We start from the raw sequence: 17,027 nt of genomic DNA, 5'->3' as shown, positions 1-17,027 counted from the left end.
TCTATAGTTAACCATAATCTGAGTATTTCAAACATCAACCTTCATTCAGATCACATATTCACAAAGATTGTATTAATCAAGGTCCTTGCATAAAACTGATGGCATACTCAGAAGGACTTAAATTAAGAGAGTTTTATAGAAGAACTATTTATAGCTCATGCCTGTAATCCCAGCACTTTGGGAGACTGAGGCGGACAGATCATGAGGTCAGGTGTTTGAGACCAGCCTGACCAACATGTTGAAACCCCGTCTTTACTAAAAACACAAAAAAATTAGCGGCGCGCAGTGGCGCACGCCTGTAATCCCAGTTACTCAAGAGGCTGAGGCAGGAGAATGGCTTGAAACCAGGAGGCAGAGGTTGCAGTGGGCTGAGATTGTGCCACTGCACTCCAGCCTAGGCGACAGAGCAAGACTTTGTCTCAAAACAAACAAACAAACAAAAAAACAACCTTTTCTCCAAAAGGGGAGGAAGTTGAAACTGAGTGGTCCACGATGGGAAGAGGGGAAGCCCAGGGGTACAGGAGGTCTCTAGGTGAAGGCAGAGGCTAACATGGGGTTCGGAGCGACCTTGGCCGTTGGCCTGACCATCTTTGTGCTGTCTGTCATCACTGTCATCATCTGCTTCACCTGCTCCTGCTGCTGCCTGTACATGACGTGCCGCCAACCACGTCCGGTTGTCACCACCACTACATCCACCACTGTGGTGCATGCCCCTTATCCTCAGCCTCCAAGTGTGCCGCCCAGCTACCCTGGACCAAGCTACCAGGGGTACCACACCATGCCACCTCAGCCAGGGATGCCAGTAGCACCCTACCCAACGCAGTAACCACCTTACCTGGCCCAGCCCATGGGCCCGCCGGCCCTACCACGAGACCCCGGCTGGAGGAGCAGCCGCACCCTACCCCGCCAGCCAGCCTCCTTACAACCCGGCCTACATGGATGCCCCGAAGATGGTCCTCTGAGGGTCCCCCGACCTCTCTGGCTGCCACTTGGTTATGTTGTGTGTGTGAGTGGTGTGCAGGCACAGTTCCTTGCGGCCCATGTGTGCTGTATGTGTCCTGCCTGTATATGTGGCTTCCTCTGATGCTGACGAGGTGGGGAACGATCCTTGCCAGAGTGGGCTGGGACCAGACTTTGTTTTCTTCCTCACCTGAAATTACGCTTCCTAAAATCTCAAGCCAAACTCAAAGAATGGGGTGGTGGGGGCACCCTGTGAGGTGGCCCCTGAGAGGTAGGGGGCTCTCCAAGGCACATCTGGAGTTCTTCTCCAGCTTACCCTAGGGTGACCAAGTATGGCCTGTCACACCAGAATGGCGCAGCTTTCTGTATAATGCAGATGTGTTCTGGTTTCTGCAGCGTAGCCAGCTGCTGCTCGACGTGATGCAGGTGAAGCTTGGGATCTGACCAAGTTGGGCTTTGATCCTTTGGGCAGATGTCCCATTGTTCCCTGGAGCCTGTGTCGTGCCTGTTGGGGGTCAGGCAGCCGCCTGATGCCAGAACACCTCAGGCAGAGCCCTCCTCACCTGATAGCTGTCTGCCTGGACTGTTCCCTGTCTCTGCATCTTCCCTGGGACCACCCAGAGGGCCACATCCACACACAGCCTAGCTGCCCACAGGGAGCTCTGCTGCCCTTGCTGCCCCTCCCTTCCTACAGGTGAGCAGGGCTCCTGTCCACCAGCACACTCAGGTCTCTTCCCTGCAGTGTTTTCATTTTATTTTAGCCAAACATGTTGCCTGTTTTCTGTTTTAAAACATGATCGTTGATATGAGACTGAAACCCCTGGGTTGTGGAGGGAAATTGGCTCAGAGGAGATGGACAACCTGGCAACTGTGAGTCCCTGCTTTCCCTGACACCAGCCTCATGGAATATGCAACTCCTGTACCCCAGTCCAGGGTGTTCTGGCAGCAGGGACACCTGGGCCAAGGGGCCATCTGGACCAAAGGTGGGGTGTGGCGCCCTGGATGGCAGCTCTGGCCCAGACATGAATACCTCAGTGTTCATCCTCCCTCTATTACTGTTTCACCAGAGCTGTCTTAGCTAGGGTCTGTACCCTTGTTTATAATAAATGCAATCGTTTGGAAACAACAACAACGAAACAAAACAAAACAAAAAACAAGGGAAGAAAAACATCTTAAGAACCAAAGACAGCCAGAAGCCATTAGCAGCACCCTTAGACCTGAAGGACAAGGGAGTCAATGGGAACGAGGCATTAGGTGTCAGCTGAAAATAAATTATATTAATATAAATATAATAAATAAATATAATAAACTATATTTAAGCGTAGATCATATGGAGGCAGCACAAACCACTTCTATATAAATAGGCCTAAACTATAATTCCATGTGGGCAAAAATTAAGTTTTTGTACCTTACCACCTATTACAGTCCTCACATATAGTGGTACTGTTGGATGGAATTAATACATGTGTATTGAATGTACACATTGCATCTGACAGACATAACTTTCTTGAACAGCGATAATCACATGAGATTAAATATAAAGAACATTGCTTTTAAAGAGTTATCATTCTTCTAAAATTTTGCAGTTAAAGCAGTTACTACAGTTACATAGGATAACTGTAGTATCCTATGTAAGACTGTTTCAAGTTTAGAACTATGCCCTAATTGGCAACTATATATTTCAAATGAAGAAAACTGTTCTCTTGGGTGTCTAATGAAGAAACCAGATAAATCAGCAATAGACTGAGCAGAGGTTTTAAAGGATACTTGAACAAAAATGTAAAGCAGGCCTACTTTTATGTTTTAAGTGTGTGAGCACTGAATTAAATAGCCCCTTAGAAAAAAGTATTTTTGGCTGGGCATGGTGGCTCATGCCTGTAATCCCAGCACTTTGAGAGGATGAGGTGGGTGGATCACAAGGTCCATCCTGGCTAACATGGTAAAACCCTATCTCTACTAAAAATACAAAAAAATTAGCTGGCGTGGTGGCATGTGCCTGTAGTCCCAGCTACTCGGGAGGCTGAGGCAGGAGAATCACTTGAACCTGGGAGGTGGAGGTTGCAGTGAGCCAAGACCGAGCCACTACACTCCAGCCTGGGTGACAGAGCGAGACTCCATCTAAAAAAAAAAAAGAAAGAAAGAAAGAAAGAAAGAAAACAAAGAATGAAAAAAGTATTTTTAGGCTGGGTGTGGTTGCTCACTCCTGTAATCCCAGCACTCTGCGGGGCCGAGGTAGGTGGATTGCTTGAGGTCAGGAGTTAGAAAACAGCCTGGCCAACATGGTAAAACCTGGTCTCTACTAAAAATACAAAAATTAGTTGGGCATGGTGGTGGGCACCTGTAGTCCCAGCTACTCAGGAGGCTGAGGCAGGATATGCTTGAACCGGGAGATAGAGGTTGCACGAGCTGAGATCGTACCACTGCACTCCAGCCGGGGTGACAGAGCAAGACTCTGTCTCAAAAAAAAAAAAAAAAAAAAAAAAATTTTGCCATATAAAGGAATCTGTCATATTGCATATAACATCAAATTGTTCCATTCTATGTCAAAAAGGATTTATTAAGTTATTAATATGACTTTTTAAAAGAATAAACTGGCTCTAGATAATTTAAAATATGCTAAAAGATTTGTTTAGGTTGCTTAAGTTAATTCACATTTGAAAACAAGCATGTTTTCTTATGATTACACATAAGAATATTTTATAGCACATCATAAACACTAAATGCTGTTTTTCTTTCCATTTTTCCTAGTCTACCACATACGTAAATATAAACAGATAACCTAAGCAATTAAACAGTCATCCTGCGGCATTTTAGCCAAAATCTATCTTTTTGCCAATATCCATTCATCCAGGTGCTTTGGGGAGAAATCACTCAATGCACCAGAGATGGGCATGACTCAAGGTTGGCCAAAGCCATAGTGATTACATCAGAGATTGGTATGCCAGCTAATTAGAGCCGGTAAGGCACAATGATGAAAAAGGTAAAAAGTCATCAGATTCATAATACATATACATAATATAAATAGTATATATAAAACATAAATATATTTTGGTGATACAGTTGACAGAATTTGCTAATAATTTAGATAACAGACAGGAAGAATCAAGATTGATTGTCCTTAGCATTTGGGTGATTGTAGGCCATTTATTGAGAGGAAACACGGAAGAAACAGGTTTTATGGAATAAAAGTTAAAAGTTTAGTTTGGGACATCATAAATTTGAGATGCCTACTAGACACACAATAAGAGATGTCAAGTAAACAGTTGTACAAATGAGTTTAAGGGAAATTTATAATTCCTTAGGGTAGATTCCTAGTAGTAGAGTTGCTGGATCAAAGGTTATGTGCATTTTTAGTGTTGTGCTGGAGCCAATATAGTTGGCTTAGTGTTGGCTAAGATAGTGTTGACTAAGATAGCCAGTGTAACGTTGAATAGAAGTAGAGTATGCATCCTCACCTTGTTCTGATCTGAGAGAGAAAACATTCAGTGTAACAATTACATATGAGGTTAGCTGGCTGGGCACGGTGGCTCACGCCTGTAATCCCAGCACTTTGGGAGGCCACGGCAGGCGGATCGCAATGTCAAGAGTTCGAGACTAGCCTGGCCAACATGGTGAAATCCCCATCTCTGCTAAGAATACAAAAATTAGCCGGGCGTGGTGGCACGTCCCTGTAATCCCAGCTACTCGGGAGGTTGAGGCAGGAGAATTGCTTGAACCTGGGAGGTGGAGGTTGCAGTGAGCCGAGATAGCTCCGCTGCACTCCAGCCTGGGTGATAGAGCGAGACTGTCTCGCAGGGGGGGAAAAAAATGAGGTTAGCTGTAAATTTTGCCTAAATGCCCTTTAGAGAATAAAGAAGTTCTATTTTCTTACTATTTTTGAGAGTTTATTTTTCAATCATGAATGGATGTTGAGTTTTGCAAATGCTTTTTCTACATTAATTGAGATGGTCATATGGTTTTTCTCCTATACTTTGTGAATGTAGTGAACTACATTGATTGACCTTTGAATGTTAAAACAACCTTGGACTTCTGCACTAAACTTCACTTGCTCAAACTAGATTACATATTACTGAATTCTATTTGCTAATATTTTGTTGAGAATTTTTGTATCTGTTGCCAGATGCAGTGGTTCACGCCTATAATCCCAGCACTTTGGAAGGCCGAGACAGGCAGATCACTTGAGGTCAGGAGATTGAGACCAGCCTGGCCACCATGGTGAAACCCCATCTCTACTAAAAAAAAATACAAAAAATTCGCTGGGCATGGTGGCGCATGCCTGTAGTTCCAGCTACTCAGGAGGCTGAGGCAGGAGAATCACTTGAATCCAGAGGCGGAGGTTGCAGTGAGCTGAGACCGTGCCACTGCATCCCAGCCTGGGTGACACAGCGAGACTCTGTCTCAAAAATAAATAAATAAATAAATAAATAAATTAATTAATTAATTAAAAAAATGAGAAAAGGAATTTTTGTATCTATGTTCATGAGGCATAATCTTTTATTTTCTTGTAATGCCTGTTTCAGTATCAGGTTATGCTGACATCATAAAATGAATCAAAAATTATTTCTCCCTTCTCTATTTTCTGAGTTTGTGTAGTATTGTTTCTTAAAAGTTTGGTAAAATTAACCAGTAAAGTCATTCGTGCCTGGAGTTTCTTTTACAGGAGTGTTTTTAATTAAGAATTCAATTTCTTTCTTACTTTTTCTCTCTTTTTGGCATAAATTTGTTCACAGTATTTTCCTTTATCCTTTAAATATCTGTAGTAATAACTTTTGTTTTCTGTATTTCTTGGTCTAGCTAAAGGTTTATCAATATTATTAACCTTTTCAAAATATCAACTCTTGGTAGTTTCTAAGAACAAAGATATTCTCCTACGTAATCACAATGGCATTATCTCACCCAAGAAATTTAACACTGATATGATAATCTTGTCCAATCGTCAGTCCATATTCACATTTCCCTAATTGTCCACAAACGTCCTTCAAAGTTGTCTTTATTCAGCTGAGAATCCAAGCAAAGACCATGCATTGTTGCTGCATGTATTACCTTTTAGTCACTTTTATCTATAAAAGTTCCCCTTGCTTTTTTTCCCTTAGATAATATTGACTTATAAAAATATGGCCAGGTGGGCTGGCGCGGTGGCTCACACCTGTAATCCCAACACTTTGGGAGGCCGAGGCAGGTGGATCACTTGAGGTCAGGAGTTCGAGACCAGCCTGACCAACATGCAGAAACCCTGTCTCTACTGAAAATTCAAAATTAGCTGGGCATGGTGGCACATGCCTGTAGTCCCAGCTACTCAGGAGGCTGAGGCAGGAGAATCACTTGAACCTGGGAGGTGGAGGTTGTGGTGAGCTGAGATCGCGCCATTGCACTCCAGCCTGGGGAACAAGAGCAAAACTCTTAACTCAAAAAAAAAAAAAAAAAAAAAAAAAAAGGCCAGGCACGCTGGTGGTCCATGCCTGTAATCTCAGCACTTTGGGAGGCCGAGGTGGGGGGATCACCTGAGGTCAAGAGTTCAGGACCAGCCTGGCCAACTAACATGGTGAAACCCCATCTCTACTAAAAATACAAAAATTAGCTGGGCGTGGTGGCACATGCCTGTAATCCAAGGTACTCAGGAGGTTGAGGCAGGAGATTCACTTGGATCCGGGAGGTGGAGGTTGCAGTGAGCCGAGATGGTGCCATCACATTCCAGCCTGGATGAGAGAGTGAGACTCCTTCTCAAAAATAAATAAATAAATAAAAATAGTCTAGCCAGTAGTCTCACAGAATGTCTCACAATCCGTTTTTATTGTATTGCCTTTCAAAAATTAGGTTAAACATTCTTGGCAAGAATACTTCATAGCTGATATTGTGTACTTCCCACTATATCACATCAGGAGGCAACTGTCAGTTCATTCCATTATGGTCATGCTAAGTTTGATCACTGATTAAAGTGGTGTCCAAAAGATCTCTCCATTGGATACTTTGAGATTATGTAAATATCCTGTTCCCCAGCAAAGTTTCATACAGTAATTTCTAATTGAATATTACATTGGTGGGAATAAAATAGGATTTCTTAATTCTATCACTCGTTCTACTTTCTTTTTAAATTCAACAGATATTTACTGGGTGCCTACCAAGTGCTAGTTACCACGCTAGGAATTAGATAGTGAAGTGAGCAAAATAAACACTTTTCTTCATTGTCTATAGTGGGAAAGAAATAAGGAAACAAACTCTTCTCAGTACTCCAAGAAGCTACATAAATTAAAAATCTAAAGAACAAGTTATATTTGTAGTCATCATTATCTTCGTATTAAGGGAAGTAGATGTACATCTTTAAAAAAAGTTTCTGTTTCTCTCTTCTTTTAAAAAAACTGATACATAATTACATCTCATAAAATTCATCCTTTTAATAAAGTTTAAAATTTAGTGGTTTTTAGTATATTCAAAAAGTTGTTCAGCAATCACCACAATCCAGTTCACCAACATTTTCATCACCCTGAAAGGAACTTTGTACCCATCAGCAGTCATTCCCCTCTTACAGCTCCTGACAACCATTAATCTACTCCTGTCTGTATAAATGTGCCTATTCTGGACATTTCACATAAATGGAATTATACAATATGTGGTCTTTTTCTTGGCTTTTTGTACTTTGCATAATGTTTTCAAGGTTCATCCATGTTGTAGCATTTATCAGTACTTACGACTAAAAATATTTCTTTGTATAGATATAATATTTTGTTCATTCATTCATGACTCCATATCAGTTTATACAGCTCTTCCTAACATCATTAAATTATAAACTTCTTTTCAAAAGACACAAGCTGGGCATGGTGGTACGGATCTGTAATTCCTGCTACTTGGGAGGCTGAGGTGGGAGGCTCACTTGAGCCCAGGAGTTGAGCCCAGCTGGGCAACACAGTGGGACCCTGTCTTGGGAAAAAAAAAAAAAAGACACAAGAAAAATAACAAGACAAGCCACAGACCGGGAGACAATATCTACGAAACACATCACTGATGAAAGACTTGTATGCAGGATGTACAAAGGACTCTCAAAACTCAATAGTAAGATAATGAAACAGAAACATAAAGATGAGCAAAAATTTTGAATAAACACTTAATTTAACTTTTCCCTAGGTGTACTGTCCTTTGGGATACTAGCTTTATAAAGGGGCCTTCTATTAGTCTTCTCACTTTGCAGTTGCCCTAAGCTTTGGCTTTTATCCCTCTCTGAGTCCCTTTAAAATGAAATTTGTAGTTTACCAGGTGTTAGGAGTTGAACTGTGTCACTCCAGAAGATGCTGAAGTCCTAACCTCCAGTACCTGTGATTGTGACCTTATTTGGAAATAGGATCTTTGCAGATGATCGAGTTAAGATGAAGTCATTAGGGTGGGCCCTAATTCAATATGACTGATGTCTTTATGAAAAGTGAAGACACTGAAGGAAAGCCATCTACAAGCCTGGAATGCCTGAGGCTATCAGAACCCAGGAGAAAGGAATGAAACAATTCCCCTCACTGCCCTCAGAAAGAACCAATTCTATAAACACCTTGATTTCAGACTTCCAGGCACCAGAACTGTGAGACAATAAATTTCAGTTGTTTAAGGCACTGAGTTTGTGGTACATTTTTATGGCAGCCCCACGAAACTAATATACCAGGGGTCAGTAGCTGCCCCCAGAGCAACTGGCATCAGGACTTGGCTTTCATTTTTGGTCTCTGTAGATTTTTCTTACTTTTTTACTAATGCAACTCTGCATTCCAAAATATGTTTTTAAAAATATTTTATGCAGCAATTTGTTTTGTGCTGGGAAGATTTTTTAGGATATTTAATTTTCATTTTGTTGGAAATGGAAGTCTACTTGATTCTTCAATAATAACTTTCTGAAAATGGGGTTTGGTTTCTCTCAGGTACTTATTATTACTTTCCAAGTGAAATTTATTATTTATTTTACATCTCAGTTATGGCTAATATTCTATTGTATTCTGTACATGGCATTTTTGTCTCACAAAATTGCTAGTTTCTTGAGAGTTGAGATGGTGTCTTACTTACCATTGAATACAAGCATATAGAACAATACCTCACATATAATAGATATTTCCGAAATTACCTGTTGGTTATTAAACTGAATGTACTTGTATACTGAGCAGATGCATAGGAAGGTAAAGTTGCTTGGAGTGATAACTTTAAGTCTTAATTTTAAGTTTTCATTAATTCACAAATGTCCGTGTTACTCAGGGTCATGGTCACCTAGGATGGGTTTTCTTTTTTGCTGATTAATATAATTAAATCTAGGTCTCAGGAAACCTGTAGGTTTATGACCTTTCAAGTTTCCTATATTAGAGTTTGAAGTGACTTTATTAATAAATATTATTTGTAAATATTACAACTCTGTAAATATTATTATACCCATTTTTCAAATACAGAAAGTAAAGTTCAGAAAGATGAAATGCCTCTTCTAAGGTGTGATACATAAGTACCAGAGTTAGAAATAAGTGTATTTTGCCCTAAAGCCATTCACTATTCTATACTACTTATTATGGATCCCATTTTGTAATGATTATGAAACTCCTTGCTGTTTTTCTATTCTTATTTGTTTCAGAGTATCATATTTACTTATTTCAAAATAATGAAAGAGGTATCTTTCAAAATACCTGCTTATGTATGATTTTTATGTTTTCTGTCCATGAAGTCACTTTCCATTGTTCACCTGATATATTTGTTAGACATAAACACCTTCAGAGGTTACATGCTAGAAAAACAAACATTTTGAGGTAGCTTTTCCTTTTTCTTCTCAGTAAGGAAAGGTTTCCACTGTAGGACATTCGAATCCATATCATTAGCCTTCTACAAGATTTTCCATAATAAGGCTGCTTTTGGGTTCAATCTGCACCACACACTACTATGCACTTGCTTATACCCTGCTTACTTTCCAGTTGCTTTAGTATGCCATATGTAAACTTTATTTACCCAAATCGTTTTTTAAGTTCCTTGAGGTCAAGCATGGATTTTCTATTACTGTGTATTCCTGTAATAGCTGCAATTTATTAAAGGCTTACTGAGTACCAGGAACTTTGCACACATTTCATTTATTATTTACAATAACATGGCAAATTAGGTATTACTACCCCCATTTCACAGATGTGGAAAGCCCCAGATATAATTAGTCCCAAGACTGTAAACCTATTAAGTGACCATAATGATGGGTCCTTAATATGTGATTGTTGAGTTGATGGATTTGTGGTAATTTTCCTGAAAGATCTTTCCATCTGGCCATAGTGCAGTAGAAAAAGACACCAGTTTGCATCCTTGTGCTATAGATTACTAGCCTGTGACTGTGGACAAGTGACTTAGCGTCATCAAATCTGAGTTCCTGATTTGTAAGATGGGATAATAAAGCCCAATCCATGAAGGAGTCTTAAATATTAAACTAGGTCATACGGATGCAAAATAAATATTGATTTATTAACTTGCTTGCTTATGTGTTTCTTTTCTTTCACTGAAATATACACTGAATAAGTGAATAAATTAAGAAGTACCAAGAAAAGACACTTATCAAAGTATATTTTTTGTATAAATATGATTTAATAACCTTCAAATTATGATAAAATTCAATATAATTCAATTTTTTTTAGCATTCTTCTATGCTAACATATTCACAACTACATTAAAACATCTTCAGATCATCCTCTCAGATCAATTACCATCACACTTGTGAATGGAGACCACTTGTTTTTAGCATGTTCAGATTCTTTCCCTAAATATCTAGGATTTTATTTCCTCCGACAATATTGGATAGGAGACAGTAATCTTTTAATTTAATGGAAAGAATTTAAATGCTTTTTTCTCCACTCCTTTTCCCCAAATTAGTACATGATTTTTGTGTGAGGTGATTTTTCTGTCAGGTAATTTAGTATCATTGTTGTTCCATAGCTTGAATTTTATGTCGGATATTTCAATCTGCTTTCTCTTCAGCATGTTCTGTTGCTGAGTAGAGAAACCTCACAATGGCCATAGACTGTTCTATTGTTCAAATTCTATGCATTTAGAGTCAAAACAATGATATAAAACATGACTTTACTGTAGAAATGATAAATCAATTGTATATTGATTTTAAAGATAATATCTTTGTTTGTGGAAAACAAAAAAGGGCTACTAAAAATTCCCAGATCTCCATCCTAGTAATTCAAATCAGAATATTTTCCTTAGAAGGCACTAATCTTTAAAATTCTTTTATGTTGGTAAGCCAAAACCTCTACTTGCTGATCCTAGGGCATGATGTAAGATCTTACAATAAGGTTTGATGAACCAACAAGTATTCTGGAGTACTTCTTGAAGAAATTTTAAAAATTAGAATATTAATAAGTTAATATTTATTATTTATAGACAGTAGTCATATATTTGAAGAACTGTGCATTTTGAACCTTTAAAATATGATAAATAAGCCTTTTTAAAAGAAAATGAAAGCAATCATTGATCTTCAGCTGATGTTGTTATGTACAATTATCTAATAAATTGCCAAATTAATATTTTCTCTATGACATCTGTGATGTCCCTCTGGACTAAAAAGACATACATATATTCTTTCTGTTAACTGTCTTTATACAGTTATTTGCTTTTCCATTAGGTGCATGGTATATTTAAACAACTGCAGGCAATTTATACTAGCTCAGAGTCATTTTGATTAGTCTTGAGTAAATTAACCAGCCTTCAGTCAGTTCAGTGCTCCCTCCTATGTGGCCCTACTCCGGCTTCACATTGAATAGTTCCTCAGTCTAGTCCAGATGTCCAACTGTATCCACTCACCCTTTCAGAATGATGTTGTGTTTGCTATTTTTAGATGGAATATGTGTCTGCTGTATGTTAGTAAAACATGTAAATTATGTATGCAATTTATACATAAGTAGTGTGTTTTTCTACTATGTGTTTCAAAAGCATTATCCAAATGAAAATGATTAAAAAACTTCCCACAAAACTGGAAAATGTTCCATACCAAGAAAGTTAATTTGTTTATATTTACCATTGTGATATAATGAAGGAAATTTTTTTGGTCTGTTTGCCCTGCTTTTGGATTCTTGGGCAAATGTCTTTTACTGGTCTTTTTTTGTCCTTGCTTTTGGATTCTTTAGCAAATTGTCCACCATGTAATTAATATTAAATTAACCTACAGGCATTGCTATCTAAAACATTTAAAATATTCATTATTCCTCTTATCACTATCATACTTTCTTTTCTAATGTCTGAAATTTCTAAATTGTGGATAAGTGGCTTTTTAATATATTTGCCTTATGACAAGCTTTTGAAACATTAACTTAGGTAGAATGAGGACCTGCATTGGTGTTTTCAGTGCTAAGATTTTAATTTATATCTTTCCCAGGATCATTAATTAAAATGATTTAACCTATAACTAAAAAATTATCAGCTTATATTTCTTTAGTAGATAATAATTTGTCATCTTAAAATAGTAATATGAAGTGAATTGATAGTATTTGTTCCACATCCATTTTACTCAGTACTGAACTTTAGTAAGAAATATCTTAGCACACCCACATATACATAAGGATACTCATATAGGACAGGACCAAAAACATTATTTTGATTAACTGGTTAGTACCAACTATATACTTATGGATAAACATAGCAAGCTTTAGTCCACATACAAAGTGCAAAATGTAACTATAAAATAACAATACAATTAAAATATGTAATTTACCAGTAGGAGTAATTTATTTTTTAAAAATTGCTTTGGATTTCATACCATAGTCTTTTCCTCATATTTTTCTGTAAGTATTAACAATTGAACATTTTCTTAAAATGATTAGTCTTATCAATATGACAAATTAAAATGTTATTTTCTGAAGATCACAAATTAAGATTTTCCAGATCTTAATTCTATGCTGAAAATGTTAGCATGTGTTGAAATGTTAAATATTATAAAACATTTCAACTAATTTATATGCTAAACATAAATACACAATTGATGTAACCTAATGTATACTTTTTTTCACTTAACTATTTTAAATACAATATAGGCTGAATGCTTTTTCACTCATAGGCCTATGATAAATTTTAATTAATGGGGATAATAACTACTTTTTAGCATCATTAAATATGACTTTAAAAGTTGAAGTAATGTTTGTGAACAGGCAAATCAATGGCTGAACAATCAGGAATAAAGAAGTATTGGAAACGTCTATCTACATGCTATTTTTGTTCATCACCTAAAATGTGGAGACAAAAAAATATACAGAGAAATTTTTTTAAAAAGTGGGGTGGACAGCCAAAACTATAGGTGATAGTATAGTGAAATATTTTCTAAACCATTGTTTTTAATTATGTTTTGAAAAAGAGACTCTGGAGTGATCAATTACTTTTATATCTCATGATGATTATTAAATGTTATCTTTCATAGTTAAAAAGCATACCACAGTATACAGTATTGTCTATGTGAATACTGAAACAAGGAATAGTATCCTGTTAATCAGCAAGTACTGATTATTTAACAATTTCATCCTATTTATTCTTCTAATATATGAGCTTTTATTTCATCTTGAATCATCACGACACTATAACATTATTGCTGATTTGCAGATTAATTATTCTAGGCCTTTCAAATGTTAGTATTCATTCACAGCTGTTCCAAAGTTTGACAAAAATAAGAATACATGTTCATTTTTAAATGGCCTGTATAGGTTTGGTGTGAAGTGCCTGAATTAGCAGAATCAGTATCAGAATGCTGATATATCACTGAGGACAGTTACTTTTTAATAAAATTATCGGAAGGAGAAAACCATGGAACAAGAATTCCCAAAAAAGTTCCAAAATGTAAGAGAGGATATACTGTTACATTAGTTGTGCACGGAATAGCCAAATTATAGAATAATTATTCCTAAAAATCAGTAAGTGTTTTTTTATTTTAGAAAATAATGTTTCCAAAGCATAAATTTTAAACTCAGGACAAACTTCTTTACCAGCCAGTTGTGCAGACTGTCCACTGAGAAGGAACAGGGAGTGGACTGTATTTTAATAGAGTTGTGATAAATAATTTAGTTGCATTTCTAAATTAAAAATTCAACATTAAAAAATGTTGGCAGTTTCCTTTTTATGTGATCTTTCACTATTCATACAACTAATCTGAAAATCTAAGACATATAATGAAAATAAAATTCGCATGATACTGCTTTATATGGTCAAGATAAAGTATCAGCTTTTTCTAAGTAACTAAGAGTAGTTACTTCTGCCTCCAAAAATGTCCAGGAAGATTTTTGAGTTTTTCATGCATCAGTTTCAGAAACTGTCCCATTATTTTCATGCCAAAAGACAATATCACTTTAATTATACCAAATTAAATGCGTATGAAGTCCTGATAAATTATTTCTTTCATAGCATTGGTTGTAAGTAGCATTTCTTCTCAGTGCTCAAAAGAAACGACGTGTAGTTGGATAAGGATTGGTGGTTTTTTACTTCCTCCCCCAAAGAGCTTATGTTTTTGGCTGGTTGTTTTTTGTTTTTGTTTTTATTTGGTGGTGGGGGGGAGACATGAGAGAAGAGAAAAAGGCTGTATTTAGAATTATTGAACAGGCCTACACTAAAATTCTTCCTTGTCCGATGAGGATGAGGGCTGGGGGAGAAAGGTGAGGTGGAACAATTGAAGTGTAATAGTATCTGTGTAGTTTTTTTAAACGTACAATCTCTCCCCCGGTCTCCGGTCCCCCTACTCCTATGTGCTGGTACCTCTGGACAGTTCAGAAGCCATTTTAGAACTCAGGAAGCAAAATATTTGAGTTCCACTGTGCTTCTGCAGGTGCTGTGGTGGCAAGGATAACCTTTGCTCGCTTGCCGGGAGTGTAACCATGCTGTTATTTAATGTCTTTGAGGATTAAACACACCACAGAAAATTCCAAACCCACATCCTAACACCTGAAGCTCGCACAGTGTTTCTAGAGCAAATGGCAAAACATTTCACTGGAACCTTAATTTAGCAAGTTTGTGTCCAGATCTGGGGATTTTTAAAAAAATTGTTTTGAGGCGTCGCTGATGATCCATACAGTATTCGATTTTCAAAACTATTCTGGGTTGAAAAAAGACCCTTTTCTAGGTGTTTTGCGCACCCGAGCCCTGTAGTTCACGGTATTTCGGGAGGAGGGTCTTTCGGAATTGAACGTGCATTTTCAGTCCTGGGTGTCTAGTAATTTATGGGGTTCGGGGGAGAGACAAAACCATAGGGCAACTTCCCGAATAGTCTGAGGGGCTAAGAAGCCAGAGAGGCATTTGCCTCCTCGCAACTGGACGCGAGGCTCAGAGCCCGGCTGTCCTCAGCTGTCATGGGGGAGGGGAAGGGACTGCTGGCATCGGCGTCGGGCGCCGTTTGCTCAGCCTCCCCGCCGCGTCCCGCCGCCAGCTCACCTCCGCGTAGAGCTAGGCACTCACCGGCCCGCTGGCCCTTGCTCCCTGGCCGCCCTCCCGCCCCGGTCCTCAGGCACAGGTCGCCAGAACCGTCCAGTGGGATGGCTGCCGCCTCCTCGGGGACCGCTGCCTTAGGGCCAGGACCGGGGTCGCCTGGCCGCCCGGGGAACATGCAGCTCCCGGGGTGCTGCGCCCGCGGGCCGGGAGGCGCTGGCGCCCGCTCCCCCTCCCCGCCCCCCGCTCCCCGCTCCCGCCTCCTGCCCGCGGCGCGGTGCTCCTGCTTGCCCCGGCCGGCCGCGCGGCAGCGCACACACTCACTCCGAGGGCGCCTCCAAGGTTACCCGCGGGTGGGGGCTGGGGCAGAGTCCGGCCACTGGCCTCCTTCGCTGCTTTCCTATCGCCGCGGCCCTTCTGCCGCTCCAGGGCCACCGGGATCCAAATCCTAACGCAGAAGACGCTCCAAAGTCCGGGGAGGGAAGTCAAGCTGAGAGGCAGGCCGGCATCTGGGCTGGGGGCGGCCTTAGCTGGCTTCGGGTGCCCGGACAGCCGGGTCAGGCGAGGTCGCGGCAGGAGGGGGCTGTGGCTCTGGCGGGCGCGCTCTGTACAGCGCAAGCTGGGCTGGGGGCAGCGCGCGGGGGCTGCAGGCAGCACCGAGGCGCCCGAGGCGCCCCGGGCCCGTAGGGGGGCAGAGACAAGCGGGCGGCCAAACCTGCCGAGGAAACTAACTAAATAAAAGGAGACTGTTATTTAAGGCGCGGAAATTTGAAATATTTGGACAGGAAGAGAAAAGAAAAGAAACCTTAGCGAGGGAGGGGGAAAAAACGCGAGCTAACGGTTTTGAAGCTCCCCCACCCCCACCCCGGGCTTTTCTGCGCGCCCTGAGGGAGCTCTGGGCTCCAGCTTCCTCACTAGGGCCCAGGGAGTTGGAGCTGGAGTCTGGAGGAGTGACACAGGGACAGAAAAGATGTCTTCGCAGCCCCTCCGTGGAGGGCTTGGGTTGGCTATGGGCAGACCTTTACCCGGGGTCTCAGGTGGGAAGTTTATTTCCTGCCTCTCACTAGGTTCCTGCGTGGATCTGTTTTCATGGGACTGCCATATAAAAGCAGAACAGTCTCCAGAGACCGAGACAGGGACTTTCCCCCGTAGCCTTTTGATGAAGGTTGCTTAGGGCATCCAGGAAGGCTGTGAGCACGACCTTTTCTTGCTCCAGCACTGTGATTGCCCGGCGCCTATCGACTATTTACTTCTACCCCCGGCAAAAGCCGAAAGCACCTTTTTGGGAACTGAGATTTCGAAACCAATCCTGGGCCACTGACTCCATCCACAACGTTCTTTTGATCAATACGATAAGGGAAATATATCATATTGCTTTCTCGGGACAGAATACTTAATCTACTTATTGATCAGCCACCCATTGTGGTGTGTGTGTACATGAACTCATCACACCGTTGCAAGATGCATAATGTTTATCAGAAAACTTAATTCACTACCAAAATGTGATAAAAGACACTTTGGTTAGCAGTTCGGGGACCAGAATTTGAGCCGAGGTCATGTTAGTGCCCTCCACCCCAGATGTAAGCCTGGCTTCAGCTTACTGGGCAAAGGCTGAGCCCAAGTTTCCCGATGTGGATGCGGATGCAGCGGTGAAGAACTGAATTTGAGAGCGCATCCTCTGCTTT

The 17,027-nt window shown here is 40.2% G+C and overlaps 1 pseudogene across 1 annotated transcript; it reads left to right on the top strand.

The window, feature by feature from the left end:
* The first annotated feature begins 454 nt into the window (after positions 1 to 454).
* On the top strand, positions 455 to 1,373 carry LOC112626384 (annotated as a pseudogene). The gene has a single exon (XR_003119880.1). The product of XR_003119880.1 is annotated as a protein shisa-5 pseudogene (transcript).
* The last annotated feature ends 15,654 nt before the right edge of the window (positions 1,374 to 17,027 follow it).

The sequence above is a fragment of the Theropithecus gelada genome, chromosome 1 (genome assembly GCF_003255815.1).
Source record: "Theropithecus gelada isolate Dixy chromosome 1, Tgel_1.0, whole genome shotgun sequence".
NCBI lineage: Eukaryota > Metazoa > Chordata > Mammalia > Primates > Cercopithecidae > Theropithecus > Theropithecus gelada.
The sequence above is the reverse complement of the archived record's forward strand: the minus strand, read 5'-3'. Positions and strand labels throughout refer to the sequence as shown.